This window comes from Gavialis gangeticus, unplaced genomic scaffold, assembly GCF_001723915.1.
Source record: "Gavialis gangeticus isolate Ggan-Ray unplaced genomic scaffold, GavGan_comp1, whole genome shotgun sequence".
Taxonomy (NCBI): Eukaryota; Metazoa; Chordata; order Crocodylia; family Gavialidae; genus Gavialis; species Gavialis gangeticus.
Window position 1 is genome coordinate 1,797,682 of NW_017728965.1, and position 11,403 is coordinate 1,809,084.

The window sequence follows — 11,403 nt, forward strand, 5'->3', positions numbered from 1 at the left end:
CTGAGGTATAAAGAGGTGAGGTGACTTGCCTGAAGTCACAACAGACCAGAGGCACAGCTGAGGGTAGAGCCTACATCTGTTGCTTATTTTGGGTGGGGAGAGAGGAGAGGGGGCAAAAGATTATAGTTAGTTTTAAGATGTAGCTTGATAAATTCATGAATAGCTTTATATGAGATGGTTACTGGTGATGTAAGAAGACTGGTTGTGTCTCTGTCACTAGCATGGTACTTACAGTATGGCAGGAGGTAGACTATGCAAGGGTGATCTTCAGATATCAGGTCATGCCAGTTTGAGGGTGTATTTGGAAAACAGTGAGAACCTGCCTAAATGCAGGGAAGGGCCTGGTGATAGAAAGAAAGGACATGTCAAAATGCAGCACAGCTTTTCTTTTTTCCTTCTAATGATGTGGAGCCACATCAACAGCCAGTGAAACTCAGAGCAGGAGAACTGATTGATAACAGCTGAAGATTTGGACCATAATATTTTATCAGAGCTAGTAAAGTCTGCTATAATTCTTTGTGGCTCATTTCTTCATTGTTAAAAAACTAATTGAAAATGCTAAAAGCACCCTGAGCAGTCAGAAATTACCAGAGAATGTGGGTAGTTATGGTATTAGTGGTTACCACTCATTTGAAACTAATTGCACCCTAAGGTAAAACCAAATACAGTAGCGAACTACATCCAAAAATGCTGTCCACATCTGAGGTTATAACCACTATCGTCTTCCAGTTTTAGCATGGTTTGATATTCAAGAGCTTGAAATGAAGAGTGATGGTGTTGGTTTTGGACTGGGTTCCTGCCATTAATCATGAAGCATACTGGTGAGAATCTCAGCTTTCATGGTGGGTCAAAGCCTGTTTCTCAATTACCTTCCATATGTAGCCATGCCTGCTGTTAATATGCAGCACAGCTTTCAAAGACTCTGCTGCTTGATCACAGCCAACCCCTGCTTCCACTGAGGCCTGTTGACTGAAGTCACCGGGAGCAGAATCAAGTCCTAGCAAGAGAACAAGGTGTACAAGTGGCTCCTTGTGAGAGGGAAGTCTGTGTGAACCTGAACAACTACGGGGGTGTTGGGAAAGTATGGTGTAGAATTCAAACCCAGAACCATACCCACATCTGAGAGGTCCTTCCACCCATGTGCACTGCTCTCATCCATGTGCATCACCAACTTTGTGTCAACAACATATAAACATAAAAATGCAGTTTGGGTATTTTTTGATGGAGAGTCATAATTGTTCAATGGGTGTGTTTCTGCACAGGAAAAACCATTCTAACCATAGCTAGAGTGGATCAAGGAGATACCCCAGCTAGCTAGTTCAGTTGCATAAGAGGCAGCAAGAGGCATTGAGCATCACACTTTTGCACTCAGGCCAGAGTCTGAACCACAAATCATCTTCCCTTTTGGCAGAAATTAGATCTCATGCTCTAGGAATAAGACATTCCAGTGAGCATCTCTCTCTCGTGGCCGTATGCGTGCCAGCAAGCACTGGAGTTACCTACTCAGAGAAAAGGGCAAGGTATTTTTCTGTTGACCTTAAGAGGCTTTGAAAATACTCCCACTGATAATGTTAAAGGCTATATACATTATTGTTCAATAGAGAGACCTTCTAGCAAGTTCCTTGGTGGGTGATGCTATGTTTACTCATGGAAACTGGGCACTCTTCGAGGCTTTTATTGGTGCCATCCTTTTTAGCATCCTTGTACATAGCAGACGTCAATGGCTCTCATTAACAAAGACTTGTAAAGGGATAAGGCAGTTGCTAAGGAAACGCCTATTGCACAGGAGCTAAACAAACAACAGCAAGTTCGGCAAGAAGCCATGCACGCTAGGGGCCGGATTCTTCCAGTTATAACCTTTTTTGTGTAAGTAGTCCCTTTGACTTCACTAAGAGATGCTTCACAGTTCACATAAAGGAATAGTTTGCAGGTTTGGGACCAAAGAGACAGAAAGCTTCTTAGCACAAACTCTGAACTTTACACTTCAAGTGGAGCAGATCAAAGGCAGCATGCAGGAGAAAAAGCATACATCCACTTTCGGCCCCTGAACATAATTAGTTGTCATTTAAAAGCCATCCTGTAATCTTTGTTGTGATATTCATTTTTACCAAGGGATGTTAACAGGAAACTTCCGTGTGCATTACTCTCATTCTTCTTTTAATCTTCAGGAAGTTGACAGCAACTCTCAAAGATTAGGCACTTTTCAGTGCAACCAAGTGTTGTCCGTAGAGTGTACCCAGGTATCGCTGCATGCTTCAGACAGGCTGAGAGGCTTGCGGGAAGTTTATTTCTGGTGGTAGCTGCTGAATGAGACTGTGTTGCTGCTTTGATTTATTGACTGGTGGAGTGAATTCATTATGAGTCAGATTTCCATGAAAACTCAGCTAATTTTCAGACCCTGAAATAAAGAAGCATTTTACAAAAGAGCTCAGTGAAGCTATTTTGAGAACTTAAAGGGACTTTGAAGTTGGGTTTGGAGATTTTGCTTTGGTCCATGTTCAAGTTTGCAAGTTGCTTAGCCTAACAGATCGAACACCACCATGGAACCTCATATAGATTTCTAGGACGTGGGGCTGGAAGAAAGTATGAAAGGTCATCTGGTCCATCCACCTGCCCTAGAGCAGGATCAGCTGCCCCTAAACCCTCCTGTCTAATTTGTTTGGAACAAACTCTAGTAATGGAGATTCCAGAACCTCCCGAAGGAATCCATCCTTCCAGTTACAGACCTTTCCGGACGTCTAACCTAAATCTCACTTTCTCCAGTGTATTGCTCGTACTGTACCCTGAGGGCATGGAAGGCAGTTTATACCCCTCCTCTTTGTACTAATCTTGGATATATTTGAAGGCTGCTGCCATGTCACTCTGGCTTCTTTTCTCTTGGCTAAACAAACCAAGTTCTTCCAATCTTTCTTCATAAGTTGCATTTTCTAGGTGCCATAGCTTTCTTATTGCTCTTCTCCAGATCTTCTCCAGTTGGCCCAGATCTCTCATGAAGTGAAGTTCCCCAATCTTAAAACAACTGAACAAATAAAAATAACACCCAAGTAAAACCTTGGGAACTAGTAATATGATTAGAGGCCTAGAGACCAGGTCATATGAGGAGAGGCTGAAAAAATTAGGACTGTTCAGCCTGGAGAAGAGAAGACTCAGAGGGGACTTGGTGATGGCCTATATCAAGGGTATACCTCAGGGCTTGGGGGAGCATTTATTTGCCAAGGCCTCCCAAGGGAGAACAAGAAATAATGAGCACAAACTGATTGAAGATTGCTTCAGGCTAGACATAAGGAAAAACTTCTTTACAAGTTGAGTACCAAGGGTTTGGAACAAGCTCCCCCCAAAGGTGGTACAGACATCCACCCTGGCGATCTTCAGAAAACATCTTGGTGCCCACCTTGCTAGGGCCATCTGATCCCAGCAGTCTTTCCTGCCCAAGGGCAGGGGGGCTGGACCCGATGATCTGTAAGGCCCCTTCCAGCCCCTAACAACTATGAAGCTAGCATTGATAAGCAAGAACACTTTCCAGTGGGCAAGTTGTTTAAGGCTGCACGCTGCGCGGCTGCTTTGGCCTGCTTCTGGGTCTGAGAGAGGCAGGACAGGACCCTTTGTGACAGTTCCTGTGTTTTACTGGCGTGCCCTAGTGCTTGTCCAGTGCCATTTAAGTTAGTAAAGCCTCAAACAGGTGTATGAATGTGATTAGAAGATAAGGGTTTGGTTTTGCTAATGTTTGAACCTGCTCAGTGGGAACGGAGGGTGCCTGCTCCTCCTGGAATCAAGTGTTTACTGTGGTGACATTCTGCAATAATGTAATGGCATCAAGTGGAAAGTTTGTTGGAGCTACTGATCCCTTGTTGGGAAGTGAACCCATTGCCCGTACCAGCAGAATGGTTTTTATGGGCTGGTTTTTCCTTTACGACTGTGCATATGGAGCGTTAGTGGGTTAAGAATTTCCTTATTGCATGTTAATGCCCTTTAATATGCTTTGAACCTTTTAATTTTAATTACATTAGTCTCCATTCTATTTTAAGTCCCTGCAATCTGGTTACTCTTATTCAAATCAGGTTTCCGATTCTCCACACTTAGCTGCTGTTTTTCCGCTTTGCTAGATGCTAGGCTGTTTTTACTGCAGAATTATTATTGGCGTTAACACCCTGCAGAGGACAAATATAAATGGCTCCCACAGAACCGCTATTTCCAGATGATCCAGAAAATAATTACTTTTCCCTGTAAAAAATTTGGACAAAAAAACTCATCTGTTTGATGAAAACCCCAAAATTTTCATTGAAAGCATATTTTCTCTGACCATTGGAAAAACCTTTTCCAGAGCACAATTCTGTCTGGTTTATGCTAAAGTCAACAGCCAAACTCCTACAGATTATAGATTAATAGAGCCAAATTATTTTGTGGATATTACAGATCCCCCAGAGGCTCTGAGGAAGAGTCAAACCCTGATGTGCTTAACATTGTACAGATGCAAAGAAGGAGATGGCCCCTTCCTGGAAGACCTTACAGGCTAAATAGACAAGACAGACAAAGAGTGAAAAGGAAAAAAAAGAGGTTCTGTATAGGGGTTCATATGAGGTTCTGTATAGGGACTTATTCTGGCCCCAGTACCATTCAATATTTTCATGAATTGACTGTAAATGTGTATATGATACCAAGCTGGAAAGAGTTGCAAACACTTTGGAGGGTAGGATCAGAATTCAAAATGCCCATGACAGCTTGCATAAAGAGCCTGAAGGAAACAAAGTACAATTCAACAAGGGCAAGTGCAAAGCATTACACTTAGGTAGGAATAATCCACTTTACAAATATAAAAGTGGGAACGACATTCTAGCTAGCTGTTCTGCAGAAAAAGATCTGGGGGACACAGTGGATCACAAACCGACCGAGACTTGACTTCCAGCAAAGTACCACCCTGGAATATATTCATTGTCCTTAGCTGTGGTGTTGACACTTGATTTGGACCCAGCACCTATACCTTTGTTCCGGGTGAGCACAACCTTCAGACCAACCACAACACCTGCCAGTTGATAATAGGCGAATTTATTGAAACAAAGTGATAACAGAAAAGCATCAATATAAACAATCAAACAATTATATATCTACCAGTCCTAGGGCTGTCATCAGAGTCCAAGTACATCTGGTCAGGATGCAGGCTCCACTCTCTTAGGTGTCAGCAGTTTGGAGGTGGGATGCTAAGGCCCACAGCCCTCCTCCAGTGGGGTGCATGAGATGGACTACTGGGATGCCCGTGGTCCATGGTGGCCTCAGGGACCCTTCCCAGGGGACAGGGATGGGGATGGGAACCCCTCTTAAGGAAGAGAAGGAGGGACGGACAAAGGGAGGGACCGGGAAGGACGCTTCGTTAATCTCAAGTCTCTGCTTTTGTATTCTCCTTCCCCCTTGATGACTCTTCATGGTTGTCTCTCTGTGGTCACACGTCCACGTGGCCTTCTGGGCCTTCTCTTAATTTGGTCTATTCCCTGAAAACCAGGACTTAGCCCCCCTGCTCTTTGAGGCCTTGTTGCTGGTGTCACTTATGTTTGGGACGGCATGGTACATACTTCTTTGGTTCCCAGCCTGTTTCCTAGACTGTGTCCTTGTTGGTCTTGTCGTACTAGACAGCCTGTGTACTTCCAGAGCTATGAGAAGCTGTGTGCGCGTCTCCCAAGCTCTTTAGAAATCCATTTAACCCCTGCTGCCCAGTGTGATCCCTTATAATGCATGTATCTATACCTATAAGCCAATTCCCCCAAAACAGGCCTTTAAATACCATTTCTAAGCCAACATGTGGGTCCTGTGTTGAATTTGGGAACTATAAGTTTTTGTCATTCAGTTTTTACCACTGCTATATCAAATCACAGTAAAAATGAGGAAATCCACTTCTGTGTCAAGGACCAACACAAGGCCTCTGGATTACGCCAGTCCCATTTAACTTCTTGTTGTCTCTAAATTTTACTCGGTGTCAGAATTTTGCTAGCGATACCACTAGTACCACGGGATGGTACCTCTATGTACTAACATTATTAAGGAGAAATAAACTAACCTAATCTACAGGAATGTAGGGACAGATGTTTGGCTGAGTTATAAAGAACATGGGCTCAGAGTTGGCAATTTTTCTTTGTTGGAATAGTAACTATTCTATTTAAAAGTGTCACAGTCACCATAGTAACAGCCCTTTTTTGTACAAACACATTGTTAAGGTGACTCAAATAGTGTCATATGTAAACAGGTAAGGAGAGACCACACACAATCTTTCTTACCTGCTACACACAACAAGGGCTTTGGATGTTCTCACAGGAAATGTTCCCAAGCATATGCTTAACAGATTAAGTTTTAGACATTATGTCCCACCTCCACTTACTCTGCTGTATGCCAGATCTCCAAAATTAAAGACCTCTTCTATGCAAACCTGTCTTTAGAGACTTATGCTTCTGCTGCACTCTGACAACCTGACTTGTGCTCCTGCAGAAAACCATCTATCCTTATCCATATTAGTTTCCTGATAAAAGCTTGTAGGCATCTAAAAGACACCATTGAAACATAGCTGCTTCAGTGAGTCGGTTTTTCAGTGTTACTCGTTAGTTGCTTGAACATATTATATTCTAAATATTTTTAAAATTGAGTATATGCCAAGTTGTGAAGGGTGCTGGAATTAAAATACCCTAGTTCTGCTCATTTTAGATTGTTTAAACCGAGCGTTACCAGATAATTAGCTACAGGATACAGAATTTTTTTCTTTCAGTAGGGTCTGCCATATAGATTCCTTTGTAGGCTTGGGGCCTCAGGATTGCATTGACTGATGTTTCATTTTATTAGAAGAACTCCGGAGAGCTAAAATTACTAATAAAAGAAAATCACTATTTAAACCAGACATGCGTTCTCTGCCCCCACCCCCCTGCCACAAGAAAATTCCAAGCGAGTTAAAAGGGGTTAAGATCCTTAGTAAGGTCTGGGGGAGAAAAAAATGTACTCCAAGCACTCAGACTTGAATATCTTTCAAGCAATGCCTTGTTTTATAAGCCCTGTCTATACTGAAAGCCATTTGACTGACAAAATCAAGTGCTTATTTCCATCAAAGTTATAAGAAGAAATTTGCCCTAAACTAGAGAATATATCAAGAAATGGGCATCACAGTGGTCTTTGAGGTACAAAGTATATCTGAAATCCACACTCTAAATACCCCCAAGTAGATAGCTAAAATATGCTTGAAGATATATAACAAATGGCATATCATGGCGTTGCTTTGTAAGTAGCATTCACCCATATCATCCATCTGATTGTATTAAGTCATAATATGCATCATTGAGAAATGGGAGCACCATAATACAAGGCAATAATTGTTTGCGTCTACATGAATTGCTAAGTCTGGATAAATTGCCTTCTTCAGTGGCACAATTTGCAAGTTGACTCAGTGGCTTTCTCATCCTTCAAAACATCATATTAGGTGTTTAAAAATCAAGTCTTTTTTTATAACATAACAGATGGATAAGGTCCGTAAGACACAGAACATTTCCAGGATCAGAATCTAGGCTTTGCACTACTTTTTCCACAAGAGCTAAGAGCAGACCATAGGATATCGCTCTCGTCTCCCGTTTTCTAGCTACTAGAACACACTCCTTTCCTGGACTGGGCTTATAACTCAGAAACCCTGGTTGCCAGTTCTCTCATTTCACTACTAGAAGCCCCTCCAATTTTTGTACTGTAAAATGGTCTAATTAACTAGAGATGGACTGAACATTTCATTTCTACCATCTTTTTTTTTTTTTTAAAAATATTTTTAATGCACTTGTCATTCCCTTGGGGTGGGGGTCTAACCAACATAATAAACAGGGATGGGAGCAAGGAAAATGTGTATACACTCTATATTTATTAGCTGGAGGGTGTGGCTTGCATGTGTGTGTGTTTGTGGCTGGGTTTCTCTTTTTTTTGGTTTGTGTTTATGCTGAATTTTGAACTTCCAGATTCAGCTGCACTGGGAGGATTTGGAGCCCCCACAGTGACTTGGCTGAGACGGCAAGCCGTAACCAAAGTGCTCCAGAAACCCTTAAGAAACTGCTGTGATGCTGGACTGTGTCATGGAAGAGTGTGCAGAGATGGTACCCAGTAGCTTGTCATAATTTGCAGTTGGCTCCTACAACCTTATGGTACATATTGGCATGTAACTCTGTTAAGGGCAAGGGTCGTATGTCAGTTCATTCCAGCCGAGGATGTTATTTTGCCAAATAGCATTGACTTGTGAAATAGGCAGGCTGGAATAGACGATAAAAGGAAAAGCATCAGCAGAAGAAGGCATGGAAGGAATAACAATATCTGGTCTTAATTATGGCACACAAATAATGTCATTGCTTATGAGAGAGTCAATGGAGCTGTGCCTTTTACACCAGTTAAAGATATGGCCCAGCCTGTGAAAAATAGGTGCTAGTTTATCAAGACTCTTTCTAAAAGCCATCAGCCAACTCTGCCTCAAGTTAGCCCACAGCTGCAGAGTGACCTTTATTGCAGGAGCATATTTTACATATTAAAAAGAGCTGGATGTGGGGCAGAGCAGTTCATCCCTCCTGCCAGGAAGCTGAGATCCAGCCAAATCATAGGAACTCTTGTATGTGCATGTGTTGCCAAAAAGATTAGGAATGACAATCATTGTCAAGAATTAGAGCCAGGGTGGACTGTGACTGCCTGCAATAACAAAAAGACAGCCATTCCAGCAGTGCTGGAAATAATTCTTCAAGGTTCACAAAGGCGGAGGGGTTCTCAAACTTTTTCATAGGGGTGATGATGTTTCAATATAGAGATGGTCTTACAAGAACACAATCCTGCTCTCCCTCTCTCCACTTCCATTGGAAGTCATGCAAACTATGGTAATTGCTTCCATAGGGGATGGGATGATAATGGGAGGACATGGAAGTATGCTTAGCTGTCTCAAAGCAATAAAACAGCTGGAAAAAGGTGTAGAAGCCGGCCTCATGGGTCTGTCAGGGAAATTAGCTCCATTGATTTCAAAGACAGCTGGATTTGAATCCTGTGCAAATAATCCACAACTTCCAAGCCCTTCTATCATCTTCATGTGACAACCAGTACCCTAATACCTGGCAATCTTGACATCTTTAAGATGCCAGTCCTTGCAATACTGCTGGAACATAGGGGAGTGCTGTTATGTCCATTGCACAGACGGAGCATTGAGGTTCAGACTAGTTATGTATTTGTTTATTTACTGGGCATATCTTTGACCAGATTTGCTTTGCCACGTTCAAATAGTAAGGCTCAGTCTTTCTCCCACTGTTGACTTCGGTAGCAATAGGGAAGGGCATTTCACAAGAAATTACTTTTCACTTCATCTGGGCAACTTGAGCTGGTTCTTTGTCTCCGATAAGGAACTTTGCCCGCAAGTCATAGGGCTGATTGGAGAAGCTGCAGTGCAGTCTCAGGTCTGCAAGCCAAAGTAAAGAAAGTGCTGAATTATAAAGCTGAACTAGACCCTGGGGCGGAAGAGCCCTGCTGGAAAGTGAAAAGAGAAGCACTATTATAGTGTCTTTTTGGGCAGTGGAGGGAGCAAGGTGCCAGGCATTGAGTATCGTGGTACTTGGTAAAACAAAAAATCTAGACAGATACGTGGATCCAGCGTAACTACTACAAGGGGCATGTATGTTAATAGATGTTAAAGGGGGAGGTGGGGAAGGAATGTGAAACACCAGCTTCTGTATGAATCTGACTCACTTTCCCTTCACATTTTTCCCCTATGAATTCCATCTCTGTCTACTCCTTCCTGTGCGGGTAATAGCTGAGCTTTGTGTTATGCTTAAGAGTTCAGAAATCTTTGTCCTTGTCTAAACTTTGCACTAAAGGCCTTGTTTATGAGCTGTCTGGAGAGGATCTGTGAATCAATGGAGCATTGTTCAATAAATAATAAAAGCCAGACACATCCAGTTTTCATTTTTTTATATGAGGCTCTTCCCATAAGCAGAAATGCATAAAAAATCCTGAAGTGTAGAAACATGGATGCACTTCTTCTTAAAGTATAAGTCTCTCATCAAATTAATTATTGCCTTCGTGTTCTGTCACTTAAAGCACTATGTATAAAACACAAAGCTGTCTATTAACTTAGGACCCTGTTTTTAAAAAAATCTCTTACCTGATCCAAGGAAATGTACTGGATTCCCTTCTCTCCCTGTCATTTATAAGTGGCAGGTTGGTTAATGTTTAATAATTAAAGAGTTAAAATATATCTATTTTTCTTCAGCCAGCATTCTTTGAGAGGGTAGTACATGTGCTCTTTCATATTACTAAGTTTAATAACAGGAATTGCTACGATACATCAGAACTGAGGCCCATCTAATTGAGTTTCTCAGTCTGATAATGGCCAGTATCAACTGTTTCAGAGAAAGAAGAAAGAACCCTATAGTATACATGTTTTACAATAAATCAGCCCTCAGAGAAGCTTTTCCTTCAGCTAAACTAAGGGACAGTGACTAACTTTGTCCTCTGCATACTGCCACACAAAAAGGGTCTGACTCCATGAGTGGCATCTTCTGGTTGCTACAAATAATACGTAGTGTCTACTTTATTCCATAAAGTTTATTTTTTTTTCCATGTGTTTCCAATCTGTGGCTCAAATGCAAATATCTTTCCATGTGCTGAACAGCATGTGAATTCACGTTGAAGTCGGATACCATTTGGTAAGAGGATAAAAATGTGGACCTACTGTAACTGTGGGAAGAGTAAGCCAAAACCTTTGTGCAACCTTCATGCCCACTACGGGAAAGGGAGGTCCAGATGCGGGAGATCCCCTGCCCTCCATCAGTGCTGACCTCATGAAGGAGCACCTTGAGAGGCTGGACACCTTCAAGTCAGCTGGCCCTGACAGTCTACACCCCAGGGTACTCAAGGAGCTGGCGAGCGTCATAGCCCAGCCCCTGGCATGGATCTTCGAGAACTTCTGGCGCTCTGGTGAAGTGCCCGATGATTGGAAGAAGGCCAGTGTGGTGCCCATCTTCAAGAAAGGGAGGAAAGTGGATCCGGCAAACTACAGGCCCATCAGCCTGACCTCTATCCCGGGGAAGTTCTTAGAAAAGTTTATTAAAGAGGCCATCCTTAATGGACTGGCCGATGGCAACATCCTAAGGGATAGCCAGCACGGGTTTGTTGCGGGTAGGTCTTGCTTGACCACTCTCATTTCCTTTTACGACCAGGTGACCTATCACCTGGACAAGGGAGAAGAGATTGATGTCATATATCTTGACTTCAAAAAAGCCTTTGATCTGGTACCCCATGATCACCTCTTGGCAACACTGGCCAATTGTGGCCTTAGGTCCACCACGACCCACTGGCTGGGAATTGGCTCCGTGGTCGGACCCAGAGGGTAGTAATAGATGGCAGTCACTCATCATGGTGTCCTGTGACCAG

At 42.7% G+C, this 11,403-nt stretch overlaps 1 long non-coding RNA gene across 1 annotated transcript in view; it reads right to left on the bottom strand.

Annotated features, from left to right (window-relative positions):
• Nucleotides 1-11,403, bottom strand: part of LOC109288555 — a 72,414-nt gene that overhangs the window by 6,029 nt on the left and 54,982 nt on the right. Inside the window, exon 2 of the long non-coding RNA XR_002095186.1 lies at nucleotides 233-341. This is a non-coding gene — a long non-coding RNA (uncharacterized LOC109288555). The remainder of the gene's footprint in view (nucleotides 1-232; nucleotides 342-11,403) is intronic.